The 19952-nt window shown below is 40.2% G+C and overlaps 1 protein-coding gene across 4 annotated transcripts in view; it reads left to right on the top strand.

Annotated features, from left to right (window-relative positions):
- The window catches only part of Dlg2 (discs, large homolog 2 (Drosophila)), a 1447312-nt gene that overhangs the window by 373813 nt on the left and 1053547 nt on the right, over positions 1-19952 (top strand). The gene's annotated exons all lie outside the window — the stretch shown is intronic.

Genomic DNA, 19952 nt, shown 5'->3' with positions numbered 1-19952 from the left:
CTATTAAATTCACTAAAGGCAGTGGGTATAAAAAATAACAAAATTCATAATTAAACCCTAATTTCCTTCAGGATTATAGTCTTGTGAGCTAATAAAACTTATAAATGCATCAATTACATTTCAAAATATTTGAATTTAAACCGAGAGTTTTGGAAAGTACAAGTGGAGCCACTGACTACCAAAAGGAAAGGGACATTTAACCTGAGTCTTAAAAGAAGGGTATCTCTGGACCTGCCACTAACACGATGACATGGGTTTTGGTTGTATCTGCACTCGTGAAACCCATGGGCTAGAGAGTCTTCATTTGTGATGCAGGTTTGCTATTCAGTCCTCAAAGAGGAGTTGTAGAATTAAGAAATAATGCAAAAGTACTACCAGAGTGACTAGACCAAATAAATACTTTGTGAGTAGCTATCATATGTATTATCAGCTAGGCTTACTGAATGAATGTGCCACTACTTACTGGTTCCAAAGTCAAATACCTAGTGTGGTTTTGCTTCATAGCTTCTATTATGGTTGTACATAAGTAGGAATGTGTGTATTTAATATCTACCTCATCTACCAGACTAAAACTCTGCAAGAGAAGAGAATGGGATTGTTGTGTTGGTTAGCCTACCTTGTGTGAGTACATAGCTCATTATAGATAGCTATCAATATGCCTAAGGAATATGTAATAACAGGGAGATATTAGTAAGCAAATATCTATCATTTGGAAATCTTTCCATCTCTACTATATCAACATATATTTCTACTTCCATGGCAAAGATCAATGCCTAGACCTTCCAAATAGTACCTACTCCCTCTAAAACTGGAGAGCCTAATAAAATCTTCCATTTCTCTTGCCTCAATTAATTCTTCTCAAATTAGCTTCAAAGAAATGAGTCAGCAGGCTGGGAAGGTGGCTCAGTGGTAGAGCACTTGCCTTGCATGCCTGAGGCCCTGGGTTCGATTCCTTGGTACCACATAAGCAAACCAAAAAAAGCCGGAAGTGGCACTGTGGCTCAAGTGGTAGAGCGCTAGCCTTGAGCTGAAGAGCTGAGGGACAGCACCCAGGCCCAGAGTTCAGGCTCTACAACCGGACCCAAAAAAAAAAAAAAAAAGAAATGAGTCAGCAGATATAAAATTAAATTGTGATTTTTTCCCTGCGTTTGGCACAAATGTGGATTTCTTTCATTCATTTCATTTTACTTTTCCACACCCTTTAAATTTTTACAAGAACCCCTCCTTCCCTCAACAAATTGGCCATGCTTCATGGAAAGTTTATCACAGGAGCCTAAGTTGATCCCCTGAGATTTCATTACTTTTGAAAGCCATGATGAAGCATTATTCTGAATAAAATTAAATCTGTGTCTTCCAATTAACAGCAGATGATGAAAATGCCTGCCAATTCTGTTGCCTTTCAGCTGGCTGTTTTTCTCTTGCTTGGTCATTTGTAAAATGTGAGCCCTTCTAATGGGGACCTAGTTATTCACTTGAATTAATGAGTTTCTGTTGGATGAATAGTGCCTAGCACGCAGTGGGTATTCAATAATAGTCAACAACAATTTCCATGCTGTCTCAAGCTGCTCCATTGGAGAACTTTAGCAAAAATCAATGGGACATAGCTTTCCTACTTGATCTCACTTGAAGAAAATGATCAAGTTCCTAAATTTGGGGCCCAGATTATATACAGTCATGTCACTGAGTCTTTGAATGTTCAGATTCTGCAAGAGCTGCTGAGCTAATGCTCTTCCTATGAATTCCCAGAAAATAAAATTGATGGTGCAAAAGGACAATATACATCTTTTTAGCCTTTTTATTCTTTCTGCTTACAAGAATATCTGGCAAAGAGTAGGTCTTCATCAACATAGCAATACCTAGTTAGCCCTTAGCTTCCTGATACGAGACAGGCATCCAGGAACTATTGAGTTAATTGATTTAAAGATAAGATAGATATTTTAAAACCTAGCAAAGGTTAACCTAGGGATGAAATCCTCTGAGTTTAAATTTCTGAAGATAAAAATGCAAGAACTGCTGATTAGTACTTAAGAGGTGAAGTTAGCAATTTGAAGTTTCAGTATAGCATATGGTACCTAATGCCTGATGGCATATATTTGCATGCTGAAGCTTTTAATTAGAATGAATTAGAACTCCACTGAAGTTATTAGAGCTTTGGATTGAGAGCTTTAAAAAAAACAATCAATATTGTGCATTTGTTAAATTATAACCTTTGTGGGAAATCAATAATATGTTTGTGAAGAAAAATATTTGATGTGTCAACTGAATTATGAAACTTCTCATGCTACAAGCTAAGCCCAATGATTTATATAAGCACATTCATTAAGAGAATTACTTTGTCCTGTCAGTATGCTGTGCTAGTTTACATATGCACATGTTCCCTTGGTCTTTGTTTCCTGAGCTGTATCATCTTTCCCATCTTCCCTTTGCTTACATCCTCATTTTTTGTTGATAATAATCTTGGTGTGTACTAACCTTTAAATGATTTTGATTATAACAGCAACAGTTAAAGATAATAGCACCAAGATGTAAGTACTATTTCAAGCCAAATCTAGGAAGTAGACCACATATATGGATCTGGGAGAAGTTTGTTGATACATGAGAGAGAGAGAGAGAGAAACACAGAGAGAGAGACAGAGACAGACAGAGACCGAGACAGAGAAACCGTGAAAGAGACAGAAAAACAGACAGAAACAGAGACAGAAACAGGGCAAGAGACTGACAGAATGAGAGACAATGAGACTGAGAGAGACAGTCAGAGAGAGGAAGTGGGAGAGAGAAGAAAAAGGGGGAACGGAAAAAGAAAAAAACAGTTAAGTTGGAAATACAATTGAAGGAAGCCTTCCATGCTAGTGTAAGGAATCTGAAAATGCACGCTATAATTAAAGGGAGCCAAATAAAGCTGCTAGCAGAGCACTGACAGATTCTGAGGTTAAGAAAGGAAGAAAAAAATAGAATAAGAAGGATAGAAAGAAAAGGGCCTCTAATTATCCCCTTATAGAAGGGAGAACTGGGTGGATACAGAGACACAATGATTTACAAGAAAGAAACATGAGCGCTATCTCCAGAAGGCATCTACTGAAAGAGAAAGTCTTGCTTTACAAACTTTCTAAGAAGAATCATCAGATTATACTTTGCTTCCCCCTTGTGGCTGCAGGCAGATCCTGCACATAGGAGGTGTTCAATCTGGAAGAAAAGCTCTCCAGTGCAGTTAGGTAGCTATTTGAGTTTGCCAATGAAAAGGGAAGCCCGGCACAGATTTCTCACAATTGTAAATTCTAATGACTCAAGAAGCTGAGCTCTGAGGATCTAAGTTTGAAAGTCTGTGAGACTCTTATGTCCAAATAATTAGCAAAAAGCTAAATGAAGAGTGCTGGCTCAAGTAGTAGACCACCAATGTTAAGCAGAAAGCTAAGGAATGATGCCAGACCCTGAGTTCAAGCCCCAGTACTGGTACAAAAGAAAAAAGAAAGAAAAGCAGAAATATTACCTTTGAATAAAGATTGATTTATATCTAGGAGCTCTCCTTGGTCCTTTCCTCTCTTCATGCTTTACATACAATGTTTCTGATATCAGTTGAGTTGAAATGTTTTCCTTGACAATGCTGGGTTTTACTGAATATGGGAAATAATCACAGTTCCCATATATTCATGATAATGTGCAAATTAATGTATTTCAGATGATACATGACAACTTTGGAAGAATTTGGTTATCTAGTTTAATGGAAGCTGTATACAGGATCCAGATCTAAGTGACAGTGAAATTCCACTTTTAGGCCTAGCCCCACCGAGCACCACACACCTGTATACCAGGAAACATGCATGAATGCTACCGCAGTATTTTTGTAGTTCAGTTACTCTAAAAGGCAAAGCAATAGAAACAGTTCAGATGCCCTTAAGAAAAGCAGGCTGCTGTGCTATGCCATATAATGACATGCTGCACAAAATGTACAAGAATTGAAGTATGCCTACACATGTCTACATGAATACATTCCATACAATACATTTGTAGAAATACTGCCCAAAGCTATCTACAAACTTAATGCAAAACCCATCAATATCCCAACAACATTCCTGAATGAAATAGAAGCAATCCAAAAATTCATATGGAATAATAGAAAAATACAATACACTAAACTTTGGAAACAGGCAAAACTTAAACATGCTTTATGGATAATATATATGAACATTTGTTTTTGTTTTTTTTGTGGGGAATCTGTTTCGATGAAACAGACTGTGTGTACATAAAACTGTATATATATATATATACTGTATATATACAGTATATATTATATACAGTTTATATATATACACATAGTATATATATACACACAGTATATATATATACACACAGTATATATATATATATATATATATACACACATACACACATATGCATGTGTGTGTGCATATAACATATACATTTTGAAGAGATGGCTTATGTAGTTATAGGACTGCCAAGTCTCCAATTCAGAGGGAAGGGTAAAAGTCTAGAAGCCCTTGGGCAGGAGCTGAAATAATCCATTAGTGGAACTTACTTGTTCATCCCCATACATACTTCAGTATTGCTCTTAAGCCCTTACAAAGGATTGAACAAAGCCCACTCAGGAAATCAATGGCAATCTTTTCTTATCTGATTGTAGATCTCCAGTACAGTTTAAAAATTCTTTCCCAGTAAAACCTTGATTAAATATATATTGCTATTAGTGTGTAATCCATTTGATCAAGTTATAACAACATATGCAAATATACTAAATATATACAAAACAACCAAATGATATACAAATTATGCAGCCTCTGGAGAAAGTGCATAGGTGAGGCTAGCAACAAATACCCAGATGTGTCCATGCTGTGAGCGCTACTCATTTTCCAGGGTAAATGGCACTTACGAGGGTATTTGTTACACTATTCTTTATAGCTTGCATAGCTAGTATAAATTCCTTCATCTGCATGAAGGATTTCGTAACTAATCATGAATATAATATATCACAACATGAAGTAATTCTTTTCTAAGAATATAGGACCCTTCTGAGTATAAACTGCGTAGTTGGTGCTCTTCCATCTACCCTGTATGTGTAACCATTTATGCTGCTGCATCCCAAAACAAGCACACGAGGCACAAAGATTACTAACAACGTTACACCAGGTGCTCAGTGGACTAAATGGCTTTACTAAAAACGACAAAGACCATTTTCAATAGGAGACTAATCCAGCATCCAGTACTCAGCATTCCCAGGGCCTCAGTCGTGAGGTTGAATTTACTTACTTAAAGGTCTTCTGTTTGGCTAGTATGTAGCCCAGTAGAAAGGTACCTGCCTAGGTAGCACAATACCATGAATTTGATCTCCAGTATTTAAAAAGATATGGGAAGGGAGGAAGGAAAGAAGGAAGGAAGGGAGGGGGAAGGAAGGAGGGAGGGAGAAAAGGAGGAGCAAGGGAAGATGGAAGGAAGAAAGGAAAGAAATAAATAGGAAAGGAAGAGGAGGGGTAGAGAGTGAGGGAAAGAAAGGGAAAGGAAGTAAGAAGGAAGGGAAGGAAAAAAGTCCACCTGTTACTTAACTTATTCCTCTGTAAGAAAGAAAGAAAGGGAAAAGGAAAATAGGAGTAAAAAGGAAAGTAAGAAGGAAATAAGAAGGAACATAAGAGAGAGAGGGGGAAGGAGGAAGGGAAGAAAGAAGGAAGGAAAGAAGAAAGGAAGTTTACCTACTACCTGATGCATTTCTTTTTAAGAAAGTAAAAAAGAAGGAAAGAAGAAATAACAAAAGAAACAAAGGCAAGCAAGCAGGGCATAATGAAGGAAGAAAGGAAAGAAGGAAGGAAGGAAAGGAAGTCCATCTTCTACCTTAACTCTTCCTCTTCCCTACTAGTCAAATGATGGGACCAAGTGGGAGCTTATTCCCCCATTAATAGATTTGGCAAACTTGTTATCCCTTTTGAACAAAGGCATTGGAAAGGTGATGGAACGAGACACATGGACATTTGGAATAGCTTTAGTAAATCCAAGCACTCGGTTGAATGCTGTGCTAGTTGAGCTGCAATGCTGGTTGAAGAAGAAAGTACTTGGTGTTTAGAGACCTTGGGTGTTTCTTTCCATAGAAGTACGGATGGGAAGGGGGTAAGCGCACTGTCCTATGGACTCTGCAATTTGTCTGTCCAAGGTACCAATGAGGGCCTTCAGAATCTCACCAGGATTCTCTTCTACCTTTTCCCGCTCTCATCTGCAGCAGACACAATGAGGTTTCGAAAAATTATAGTACAAATCAGATCACTTAAAATTTTACAGTCTTAACCATTTTTATATATTGTAGTACTGCTAATTATATTCACTACAGAGACTCCTAAAAATCTGCCACTATACCAATTCATTCCCCATTTCTTCCCTTTTTTTCTTCTGAATGAATCCTACTCCTCTATGTATGTCACATAGATCAAATCAAACATCAGGTGCCTTTTTATTCTTGACATATCAGTTCACACAATATCCCCCTGGATCATCCAACGTTCACGTGTGTTTGTGTTCCCTTCCTTCTAAGGCTGAAGAGTATGCTATTGCATGTATATTCCTCATTTAGTTCAGCTGTCTATCCATCCATACTCATCTGAGTTGCGTCCATATGAACATGACGTGCAAATATCTCTTCAAGACACTGGTTTCAGTTCTCAGGTATATATCCAGAAGCAGGATTTCTGAACCATATGGTAGTTTTACTTTTATGGTTTTAGAAACCTCCATAATGTTAGCCATAGTGGTTATATCATTGTATCCTCCTACTAGCAATGCCATAATGGGTCCTTTGCTTTTGTTTGTTTTATACCAACAATAGGGTTTCAACGGAGAGCCTCTAGCTTGCTTGGTTTATTGCTCTGCTGGCCCATTACCACTTAACCCACAGTGACTTTTTGTTGCTTATTTTAGTGATAGAATCTTGTGGATTTTCTTCCAAGCGAGCCTTTCTCTTCAATCCTCCACATTTTACTCTTCTGAATAGCTAGAATTACAGGTGTGAGCCACTGGTGCTCAGTTTTTCCTTTCTTCTGCTTTGATCTAGCATTTGCTTTTGAGACAATCTCTGTATGGAACTCAGGATGGCCTGGAACTCAGGATCCTCTTCAATATTCAGATTACAGGCATGGGTCACTATGTCTCATTCAGAGCGAATTTTTGAACAAATAAATGAGAACATATGACTTTCCTATTGAAAAGTTTTGATGACTTCTCAAGATGAGAATCTAAATCCTTCACAGGAGCTACCAGGGCTGTGTAACCTGGTCAAGGCAACTCTCCTATCTGACATAAAACTAAAGTCCACCATGCTTTCCCAGCTCAGAAACTTACATGCTTATTTCTCTTGTAGAATACACTACATCCAACATTCCCATGATGAATTCCCTTACTCTTCATGCAGTCTGGGAAGTATCCTCACCTCCTCTAGTGAATGCAGTTCCTCCTTTATGCTCTCTAGGAGCACCTACTCATTTTCTTCAGAATCTAATTGAGTTAGAAGGGTAGTTCCTTAAGAGGAAGAACACTGCTGGGCACTGATGGCTCACGCCTGTAATCCTAGCTACTGAGGAGGCTGAGATCTAAGGATCACAGCTCAAAGCCAGCCCGGGCAAGGAAAATCTGTGAGACTCTTATCTCCAATAAACCACTAGAAAACCAGAAGTGGTGCTAGGGCTCAAGTAGTAGAGTGCTCGCCTTGAGTTGAAGAGCTGAGGGACAGCACCCAAGCCCAGAGTTCAAGACCCATGACCGACCAAAAAAAAAAAAAAGAGGAAGAACATTTATCTTTCCTATTTTCTATCAAATCGCAGCAGTTAGTGAAATGGCAAGGTTAAGCAAATCTCACCTATAACTAGGAAAAAAGTGACCATTTTTAGGTTAAAGAATGATATATTTGGAAAATTTCATTCTACTTGTTAATTTTTCACACACAGATAAAACCTTGACTGAAGAGATACAAGGAGGTGGAATAGAATAAAATAAGTCAAAACCTAGCAAAATAAGTACCAACAAATGAGTACTTGCAAGGGAAGAGGGTGGGGCCAAGGAGGGGGGGCGGTAAAAGAATGAAGAGCGAAGGGAGGAGAATGCAGGCAAGAATTCATTGTATATACCCCAGAATTGAGAAATTCAAGGGAAGGGATGAGTCAAAAGGGGGTGGAGATGTTGAAGTGATGACGCAGATCAAGATCCATTGTACACATGAACTGCTTTATTAATTGACAAATACATAACCTCAAATTAAGCTTCGCAAGGGAAGGGGATGGGTTGGGAGGGATGGGTGAGAATGTTACCAGGGTGATGTTGATCAAGAGGCATTGTACTCAATAACTGCTTCAGTAAATGGCAATTCTTTTGTACAACTACTTAAAGATAATAAAAAAATATTGGGGGAAAAGCCAAAAATAAAACTAGAAATGTACCCATAAGATGAAATGGGCCATATTATGTCCAAGGAAAGGCCTGAAGTTGCTATTGGATTTTAGAGTTACATTTTCTGTGCTAGAAGGCAGTGTACAGTGGATTACATTTATCAGCCTTGCCAACTCTATTGGTATACCAAACTCCAAGCCACACAGTCTCATCATTCACATTCCAGTTTTCTGGGTGATAATGGATCAGTTATTGTTCGGATTTGAATTGAAAATTTCCTCTAAGCCGTTCAATTATTCACTTTATCTCTTTTATAACATACCAGTGGCTGACAGTAAATTTTAATTTCAGTCTAACATAATTGTTAAAGACTCTACCAAATCCTGTAGAAGAACCAAATGTGATTAAAAACCTGCCTTCTAGTGTTTTCTATCTTGAGAAAGAATGTTGCCACCAGCAACTCCTTTGATGGTGACCTTACTATTTGCTTGCTGCTTTCTTTCTTTAAAAGCATTCTGATGGATGTATGAGGGATGGGGAGAATGAGGAAATGAACGATACTGACCAAGCTCATTTTACTCATAAGCTGACAGGCTGAATGATAATCTCTTTACATAACTGTTTAAAAATAACACAAATATAAATGTAATTTTATTAAAGAAGTCATATGACAGGGAGCCGGGCACTGGTGGCTCATGTCTATCATCCTAGCTACTCAGAAGGCTGAGATCTGAGGATCATGGTTTGAAGTCAGTCCAAGCAGGAAAGTCCATGAGACCCTTATTTTGAATTAACCACTGAAAATGCTAGAAGTGGAGCTGGGGCCCTAGTGGTAGAACACCAGCCTTGAGCTAAAAGACTGAAGGACTAGACTGATTTTAAGCCTCTGTACCCCTCCCCAATAAAAGCAACTGGAGCTATTGTTCCCTAAAACAAACTGCATTTCACCTATTCTAAGAAGCACATTTGTATGTGAGTTTCTGAAAGCAAAGAGTGTTTGAATAATGACAGTAACCTGTCTCATCTACTGAGCGGGGGATGCAGTGTTGGCAAGGGACTCTGTGTGGTTTCTCTGCATACCTCAGGATACATTATGGTCTCAGTAACTCACTATGAGTGCTCAGTGAAAGAAGGGATGGATGGATGATGGATAATTTCATTGTCAGTGCAGGGCAAAGTGAAGTCAATAGTAATCCCTATTTTGGGGAAAAAGTCAGAAGAGCCTACATAAGAGGTTGTATATGCACAGAACTTGGAAGAGCTCTTCATCATTTGTGATCGGTGGCATCACTGAAGACAGAGGAAGGTATGAGACAGGAGGGTGGGAAAGATTGGGTGACTTCAGGAGTCAGTCAGCTGATGTGAATGCACAGTGAGTGACGGAAGAAGAATGGGGAGAGGTGAGACTCAGCATGAGGTTGGTGCACTGGCACTACCAGTACCACATCAAGGAATAGGAACACTTCTGAAGGGGCTGCTATGGTCAACCTTGTATTCCAAAGATGTATGTGGAGGTGAATTGCGGGATGCTGCTGCAGAGAATTCAAGGAAGAAAACTAGTTATCCAGTAGCTGTTACTCTTTTAACAAACGTTTGCGTAGCATCTATTAAATACCCTGTACAATACAGCAATAAATATGACTCAAGATTTCATCTAGTTCAAGATTTCAAGATTTTATAGTCTACAAAAGTAAAAAAAAAAACAGATTACTAGACAGAAACAGTAAAATAAAAAATGCATAGGTTTCTGTGACTTTTGACCCCACTGGATTCGGGGCACGGAGAGTGAGAGGACAAGTGAAAAGTCCCAGGGAGGTGGTGTCAGCTTAACTGAGACCCAAATGTGGGCCGATGGCAAAAAGCATGGGAGGGACAGGCATGGTAAGCCCCAGAGTCGTTCTATTGCTTTTGCTCTTAATTGAACAAAATTTGGACTGGTGGAACTCCAAGTCTAGAAAGATGGCATGGGAAAACCCAGAAAGGTAGAGAGAAGAGAGTTAGCATGTTGGAGTAAGTAGGAGCAGGGAATTTGTTTAGAAAGGGAACCAGGAAGCGAATGCAACTATTCTGAGGCGAGGAAGACAAGGCTCTGGTGAGGAAATGAGCGATGGGGGTGAACAAAAAGAAATGAGCAGGAAGCTGGGTACCAGTGGCTCATGTCTATAATCCTAGCTACTCAGGAGAATAAGATCTGAGGATCACATTTCAAAAAGCAGCTGGAGCAGGAAAGAGTCCATGAGACTCTCATCTCCTGTTAAACAACAAAAATCCAGAAGTGGAGCTGTGGCTCAAGTAGTAGAGAACTAGCCTTGAGCACAAAAGTGTAAGGAAGTACCCAGACCCTAAGTTCAAGCTCTAAAAATAGCACATGGAAAGAAAAATAAACAAATAAAAAGAAAGAAACCAGAATTACTGCTAAAATAAATCCCTCAACTTTGTTAGATTATTTTACTGGGAAGATGTCCCAATTCCCCTGTGTTGCAGATACGTCTGTCTAGAGGTGACAGTGGCTTAAGTGTGGGGGTCAGCTTTACTCTGATACTCAATCACATTATACCAATTTGCTGGTATGAACCCTACTGTGGAAGACACAGGAGGGGAAGTGTGGAAGATCATCTTTGTCTGTGTAGTATTGTGTTTGGATGGTATCATTAACTAGGCTAGTACTAGATGTACTTTCTTCTAATTGCATTCATTGTTCTATCAAAAATTTGAAGGAAGATTGCAGACCTCAAATTTTAAATGAAATCCCCAAAGTATCTACCACACTCAAAAGAAACCTCACACCTGTAATCCTAGCTACTCAGGAGGCTGAGATCTGAGAATCACAGTTCAAAGCCAACCTGGACCGTAAAGGCCAATGTGACACTTATCTCTAATTAACTGCCTAAGGGGAGCTGTGGCTGAAAGTGTTAGAGCACTAGTCTCAAGCAGAAAAGCTCAAGGATAGCACCTGAGGTCAAGCCCCATAACCTGCAAAAAAATAAAAAAAGGAAAGAAATAGGTGAGTTGAATAGGAAGAAATACATAATACCCCAGAGTCAACATGTGTGGGATTTAAAATTGGTGTTAAAAGAGAATGGGTAAATGCTAGACGAAGGTACATCTTTCCTGAAATCCTAGCTACCCAGCAGGCTGAGATCTGAGGGTCACATTTCAACACCTGTCTGGACAGAAAAGTCCACGAGACCCAAAATAACCAGGAAAAATAATGGAAATAGAGCTGTGGTTCAAGTGGTAGAGTGGGAGAGAAAAAAAAACAAGCTAAATGAGAGCACTTGCAGTTCAAGCCCTAGTACCAGCATTGCAGGGCAGGGGGTGGAGAGGTGGGTTATCTCAGATTATCCACTTGTATAAAGACGTTACTTATTTGTCTGATTCTATCTTGAAGGAAAACCTCAGGAAATAAAATAACACCTATTTCGTAAGTTTGTTGGAAGGATTAAATTCACTAATATTTCAAGCATTAATTCATATGCAGGTACTATTATAGACACTAATTTGAAAGATAAAGCACACAGCAGAGGACATTTCAACAAATTTAGGGGAAGGGAGTGCTAAATCAGCACTGACATCTTAAGGTTGCAATAAGCACAAAATAGCTTTTCATAATTGCACATTCAATTACATATTCAAACACCTAGATCGATTATAAAAATACGTTCCCCAAAGACGCTTATTATATAGTACCTTTTGTGGGGAGTATATAACCCATTATAGACTGCATGGATTATAAACCAAATTTATTTGTGGAAATATCGAGTGTATGTGTATGTGTGTATGTACTGGGGCTTGAAATAATGTTGCCATGTTCTCACTCAGCTTTCTTGTTTGGGACTGGCACTCTACCACTTGAGCCACACCTTCAAGTTCCAGCTTTTTGCTGGCTAATTGGATGGAGGAGTCTTTATATGGCTGACTGACTGAAATGGCTTTGAATTTTAATTCTCAGGTCTCAGCTTCCTGAGTTGCTAGGATTACTGGCTTTAGCCACTGGGACCCAGCTGAAATACTGATATTTTTTATAATAGCCTAAAGTCCTTTTTGCTTAGAATTCATTACTAATCAGTTCAGAGTTAAGGCCACATCTGTGTCTTATGCCTTACCTCTCCCTACTTCCAATGTCTTGGAAGCCAACTTATCAGGATGTGCTTCACAACAGAAGTAGCCGGATAAGAACAGCTGGAAAGCCAAGCACAATGGCTAATATCTGAACTGGGATTCAGATGTTATGTTGGGAGGTAGAGATATTATAGTTGGAACCAGCTCTGGCAAAAAAAAAAATATATATATATGTATGTACATATACATATATACATACACACATATGTGTGTGTTAGCAAGACCTTATCTCAAGAATCAAGTTGGGTCATATGACCTTAATCCCAGCTTCTTGGGAGGTAGAGGTAGGAGGAACTTGGTGTGAGAACTGCCCAACCAAAAAGTTGCAAAAGCCTATTAGAAAAATAGACTGAGGGGCTGGGAAGGTGGCTCAGTGGTAGAGTGCTTGCCTTGCATGCCTGAGGCCCTGGGTTCGATTCCTCAGCACCACATAAGCAAAAAGAAAAAAGCCGGAAGTGGTGCTGTGGCTCAAGTGGTAGAGCACTAGCCTTGAGCTGAAGAGCTGAGGGACAGCGCCCAGGCCCAGAGTTCAGGCCCCACGATGGACCCCCAAAAAAATTTAAAAAAAAAGAAAAATAGACTGAGGCATAAAAGACTGGGGTACAGTCCATTGTGCAGAGTGAGTGACCACTTGGGCCACTAGTTTTTCCCATGGAGAGGACAGTTCATGCAGATTGTTGAGATGAAAGGCACTAAAAGGGCTATCTTACCTAATGCAACTAGAATTTAGGCTTCCAGTATGACATGCTTTTGTATTTTTTCAATGTCTCTCTTCCTAGCATTTCTACTTTACAAATTTCTAATTTACTACTTAGGTAATAAGATGCTAATATTTTGTTGGATGAATGAATGATGATACTTCCTGTTAGAACAAAATTTTACAGTGCCGTAGTGGAATCATGTGTCAGCAGGCACACAATCAGCTGGGAGGTGTGCGAAGTTGAGGTTGACGTAAGTGGTCTCCTCCCAAGAACATCCAGGATGAATAAAAGGGCTGGGAAGTTATCAGAGCAGTTCCAGAGGTTCAGACTCTCAGATGGATCAGAACAGCAGATTGAGGGCTAATGATGAGCAATTCAACACCTATAGTTCCAGACAACATTCACTCTGCCTGCTGGACATAGCAGACATAGACAGACATATGCAGACAGTTGTAAAAGCAGAAGAGGGCAGGAGCATGAGCCTGAGTCGAAGCACAAGTAGCCGGCATACCAAGTCATCACATGTAGAGAAGAGATTGCCTCCACTGAGGTGCAGAGCACTGGATCAAAGCCCCAGCAGCTCAATGGTTTCCTTCAGAGGGTTTGCACTGCTCAGGCTGTAGGATACAGTGATGTTTGTGATAGACAGCATGGCAAACACCAGCTCCCTGCACTGGTGAAGGTCTGAGCTCTGTGTGTGTGTGTGTGTGTGTGTGTGTGTGTGTGTGTGTGTGTGTGTATCAATGGGTGGGGTGTGGGCTTGGGCTCTTCTTATAATACTATACCATTAGACATTGACAGAGAAGTAGGAAGATCCACATTTCCTAAGCATCTTCCAGGAGTGAGGCCCTGTGCTAAACATGTTGATGCATAGTATCTCATCAGTTGCATAGAACAATGCTTGTGTATTATTCGAATCCAATTTTATAAACGAAGAGTCAGTCTCAGAGAGCTTCCATCCTTGTCTGAAGTCACATTGCATTTTAGAGGCCAGCACAGAATTTAAATCCAGGAAACCCAGGTGTAGGGAACTCTCATCATTTGACGAAGCATTAAACTGAAATGTGCATCTCCTCATCCCTGTGTACCAGGCATTGTGAGCAGAGAGGATTCCAGCTTTCAATAGGAAGTGACTCTCACAGATGCTGTGCCAGATGCCTGGCTTGGGGCAAGGGTGGGGGGAGTTGGGGGGGGGAATGAGTCAGATGACAAACACCCACAGGATCTCGCCATTCTTGATTGAATCTAGCAGCAGTTAACCCTGGAGAATTACTCAGACAGTATTTGAAGTTATGATTCAAATGGACAAACTAATTGTTGGGTTTGTTCTCAAAATATTGCTTTGATTTCTTAGTACCAAAGCAATCTGACTTCCAGTGTGGTCGTCCCGCATCAATCCATTTCTAGCTCCCTCCTGCTTCATTTCCCAGCTGGCCATCAGTCCCCCGCCAGCCTTCCTCCAGCTCTCAAGATGAACTCAGCTGAACTTGGATGAACCTTTTCCAGGGCCACGAGAGCTTTCCCTTACCACGAAGATTGCAGGGCACAGTACCTATTTCAACAAGGCAAATATTTAAGGAAGTCTTCTATAATCTACTTTGGTTAGTTACTTTCATTTGTCCAAGAATTACATGTAGTTCAGTGAATGAGCTACTTAGTGCATTGCACTGTGTTTATCTGTGTGTCAAGTGTTGGCCTAGGGTCACAGTAATTGGGATGGCCCCATCTGGGTAGGGATCTTTCTTTGGGGCTCTCATTCAGGGCTGACAGAAGGGAAAAGAGGGCATTCACTTAGTTGTCTTCTAGTTTGTTGATGGTTTTTCTTTGTGCAACTTTCATGCTCCAGGAAGCACTAGTCTACATGCTTACAGGTGAGGTTCAAACCTTGGCTAAACCTGAACAGTTCTCCTTACTACATACAAGCTCTCAAATTCATTCTGCTACTCGGCTTCAGAGTCTATGATGCAAAGTCAATCCATTTCTTTCATTTTGTTACTGAAAATCTTGCTAACCAGATCTGTAGGACCCAGATAGGATTGTTCCTGGCTATGGGAAGCATGGTGGCATATGTCAAAGGCCCAAGTACTCTTCCAGATTTATTTCAATCCAAACTATTTGTTGAGTGTTGGGTACCAGGCAAAATGTTTGTTTCTAGTATAACAATAAATTATCTTTTTTTCCATGCACATGGGAAATATAGAAAAAATAAATTTTGGCCACACTTGGATTTGAACTCAGGTGCAATTCAACACTGTGCACGTGTTTGAGCCAAATCTTCAGCTCTTTCAGCTCTTTTAAGCTTGGGTTATTTTTTCAGATAAAGTCTCACTTTTTATCCAGGCCAGTGTAGACTGTGATCCACCTACTTTCTAATCCCCATGCAGCTGGGAAAACAGGCATATAGCACCAGGCTTCGACTTTTCTGCTGAGAAAGGGTCTCATGAATGTCTTTTCAAGGCTGGAATTGCGATCCTTTGGATATCAGCCTTCTGAGTAGCTGAGAATATAGATGTTAGTCAATGTCATCTAAATACTTCTATAGAAAGAAATTTTAAAAGGGAGGGCTCTCAGGGAGTCACTTCTGTCATCATAGAATACTTAGTCAAACCTGAGTGTCCAGGGGAAGTAGCTAGGGAATAAAAGGCTTATAAGAGTTGGTTGGGAGACTGAACAATAGTTAGGGGGAAAGCAGTTCTGGGAGTCATTCTGGGTAGAGGATGCATCAAGAACAAAGGAACAAGAGTGTAAGTGTCCATCTTACACACTGTCACCTCCCCAGCACTACAGTGTGGTGTCTGCTACATCATACACGCTTGATACGTTTGAGTTCCATGGAAAGTGGGAAAGAAAAGTATTGGGTATAGGAAGGCTGTGGGGTAGAAATAGGGAGGAATAGTTGCAGCTGTAAGCTTTGGTAAATAAATACAAAACAAAATGTTAACATTTTTCCTTTTTTTATATGTCTAAACCCACTTATAATTAAATGAAATATACAATATTCATCATGTACCAGCAGCTCATGCCTGTGGAGGCTGAGATCTAAAAACAAAAGCAGGGCAGAAAAGTTCTCAAGATTCTTATCTCCAAGTAACCAGAAAATGCAGGGCTGGAGGTATGACTCAAGTGGTAGAGTAACAGCTATGAGCAAAAAAGTAAGGCTCTGAGTTCAAGTCTTGGTAGAAGCATAAAAATTAATAAAATAAATAATAAATAAAAAACAACATACAAAATTCTAATAATCAGGCCTAATGTTGATTACTTATTAGGTCACACTCTGCTAAGATAGTTTTCACGTATAATCTCACCTGACCTCAAAGACATTGTGATATGGGATTGAGTTACCCTTCCATCCAGGATACCAGGAAGTTAAATTAGGACGCAGCCACGGTCATGTGGCTGGTGATATCCTGAGGTTGAGCCAGGCACTCTCTCCAGAACTTGCATGCTCAGCCACTACTCCGAAACTGAGGTTTTAGAGAGTTATTTTAGTTCCGTGAGCTCAGGAGTGGACAAATGGTAGATGCCAAATAACTATTCATATTTTTCTTTGTTCTGCTGACAAATAGCTATCTGATCAGTTCACTCCTGGAGACTGTGTTTTTTTTTAAAGAAAAAAAAAACAAACAAGCACTGATGAAAGTGCACACATCTTGAGATGTGCAGAAAGTAGAGCATTAAGGTAGACACGGGTAGCTCATGCCAGTAACTATAGCTATTCAGAAATCTGAAATACAAAGAATTGCAGTTTAAGGCCAGCAGGGGTAAAAAGGTCTCTGAGACTCCAGCTCCAAAATAATCAGCCAAAAGCTCTGTTGGAGGCATGTCTCCGATGACAGATCACCAGCTATTAGCAAGCATGTCAACCAAGCATGAGCCCCTGAGTTCAAACCCCAGTATTGACAGATCCAACAGCATACCAATAATACAGTGTCCCATTCAATTCTTACATTTTTTATGAGTTAAAGCCTGTTTTTGACTAATTTATTGAGGCACAAAAATATCCTACCCATAGCTTTACAAACATCTTTTAGATAGCAAGTGGCATAGGAAAATTGAACTTGCATTTCAAAAAGCAGCAACTGCATTTTGTTTTCTGTTATATTGGATTGTGTCCTGGAGTCAGAAAACCTGTCAGTTTGAGACATGGTTTTGCACTGTATTTAGTGCTCTGAAGACTCTCAGAAGCTGGGAGCCGGGGGCTTACACCTGTAATCCTAGCTACTCAGGAGGCTGAGATCTGAGGATCACAGTTTAAAGACAGCCTGGGCAGAAAAGTCCATGAGACTCTGATCTCCAGAAGTAGCACTGTGGCTCAAGAGGTAGAGCACTAGCCTTGAGCTGAAGAGCGCAGGGACAGGGCCCAGGCTGAGTTCAAGCACCAGGACCGACAAAAGAAAAACAAAAACACTCTCAGATTCGGGATTTATAATCACAAAACCTTCCTTATCCAATTTCTGAGCGAATTGCTTGACACTTAGAACATGCTATGTAAAGAATTGTCAGAAGGGACCTGAATGTTTGCCATCATTGTACAATGCTATACCCACTGTCTTTTGTTCCAGATCCCTGGCCTGCCATTCCATTCTGACTTGCTCAGAGAGCCCAAAGTATGTTTCATTCTGCTGTTAGCTCTCCTGGGCTCAAACTTGTAGGGAAGAATTTTCACTGTCCATCAGCCTTCCTTTCCAGCTGCTTTGGAGAACAGAAGGAGGGCAGCACTGAGTTAGAACAGGTTCTCTCATCATTATTTAAATCATCAGTTCTTTTAAAAGAATCTTAAGAGTCATTAAATATTCATGAAAGCATCCTTCCTGGCAGCTTCTCCACTGTAGGTAATTACAGAGGGTTTAAAATATCTGACATTGCTTGGAAGCACACAAAGCTCTGTCAGCTGCAAGCAGAGGGCTGATTTGTAATTTAATTAACATCCTGGCTTGTCCTGTTCTTCATGGCAAAAAAAAGCAGGAAAGTATTTCCTTTCATTTATGAAGTCTGTTTGAAAAAAAAAACAAAATATTCAAATGAAACACCTGGAGGAATTGTTCATCTGTTTCTTCAGTATTAGTGCTTTATCCCCTGCTTCAAATCTGGGAGAAAATCCTCTTTTCAAGTGTTGCTTGGGCCACCCGGGTGGCTGATTGTAGGTCAGTCACATTTTTAAGGTTATACTGTTGGAAATCTGGATGCAGTTAGCAACCGATTTATTTATTTTTGTTGTGCTTATTTATTTCTGTGTGTTTATTTGTGCCAGTGCTGGGGCTTGAACTCCGGGCTTGGATGCTGTCCTTGAGCTGTTTGGCTCTACCTGTCTGTCTACTCTATCTGTCTCACAGATTTTTCATAATTAGGCTAAGTTTGAACTGCAATCCTCAGGTCTCAGCCTCTTCAGTAGCTAGGATTACAGACTTGAGCTACTGGTGCTTGGGTATTTTCTTCTTTTTATAGGCCAGGTTTTTCTTGCTGAAATGGAAGTGTGAAGCTGGAGAGAGAATGCAGAAAGTGCATGAAGGGAAAGGGGCATAGTCACTGATAAGCCAAAGCCTTATGAGAAAAGGAAAGTAATTTGCTAGAAAAGGGCCAGCTGCTTGCATATTATAAAAATTCTAAGTGAAAGTGCTAAAGATGAACATCAAAGTGTCCAAACAAAATATAGTTTTCAAGTTCTGATGGTGTAACTAAAGTAAGAGAGTACTTGCCTTGCAAGTGGAAGGCCCTGAGTTCAATCCTTCTCAGAACTTCATCAAAGCAATTGTGGAATCTAAATTTGTACAGTTTGGAGAAGAGGAGAAATCCCTAACTTTGTGTACTTTATTTCTTTTTGTTTGCTTGTTTTGTTTTGTTTTGGGTCCGGTCTTGGGGCCTGAACTCTGGGCCTGGGCACTGTCCCTCAGCTCTTCAGCTCAAGGATAGCGCTCTACCACGTGAGCCACAGCGTCACTTCTGGCTTTTTTCTTTTTGCTTATGTGGTGTGGAGGAACCGAACCCAGGGCCTCAGGCATGCAAGGCAAGCACTCTACCACTGAGCCACCTTCCCAGCCCGATGTGTACTTCATTTCTTGAGGCTGTGTCCCTCACCACCTCGATTTTCTCCTTATTCCGAGCTGGACTCACATATTTCCTGGGAATCATTACTTTTCCTTTAAAGTTTGGTTAGAATTTTCATACTGACTCTACTTTCTCCCAAAACATGTTCTTCCTTTATGCCAAAGCACAATTTATCTCCCTGCACTCAGTACCACACATTTGTGCTGGATTTGCATGCTTAGCTAGTGCTCTCCCACTGAGTGCTCCTCCAGCCTGGCTTTTTGATGACTATTTTGGCAATGGAACTTGAGGATTTTTGTTGTTGTTGTTGGGGGGAGGGGTGAGTAGGTCTGGCCTAGCCTCAAACTATGATCCTCCAAATCTCTGTCCTAAGCAGCTAGGATTTCAGGACTGAGCCACTGGCATGCTTTCCAAAGTACAAGTTTTTTTTAAAGATGAAGAGGATTTTTGTCTAGTAGCAACATTCCGTCAATCTGGGCCACTGTACACACAACTATGCAGCTCGCAGGAGGAGGTAACTTCCTTCCCCCCAGAAGGGACTCAGATTAAAGAAGGAGAGGTAGACCTGGCATAGAGAAAGATGTGTGTTAATGGGAGTTAACAGAAGCAGCAGAATTAAAAAGTTTTGAATATTTCTTAAATGTCAGGCATTGTATAAGGAGCTCTGTGTAGGTGCTTTACAGTGTTGCTAAATGTCATGAGTATGATGAC

This window comes from Dipodomys ordii, unplaced genomic scaffold, assembly GCF_000151885.1.
Source record: "Dipodomys ordii isolate 6190 unplaced genomic scaffold, Dord_2.0 Scaffold22, whole genome shotgun sequence".
Taxonomy (NCBI): Eukaryota; Metazoa; Chordata; class Mammalia; order Rodentia; family Heteromyidae; genus Dipodomys; species Dipodomys ordii.
The sequence above is the reverse complement of the archived record's forward strand: the minus strand, read 5'-3'. Positions and strand labels throughout refer to the sequence as shown.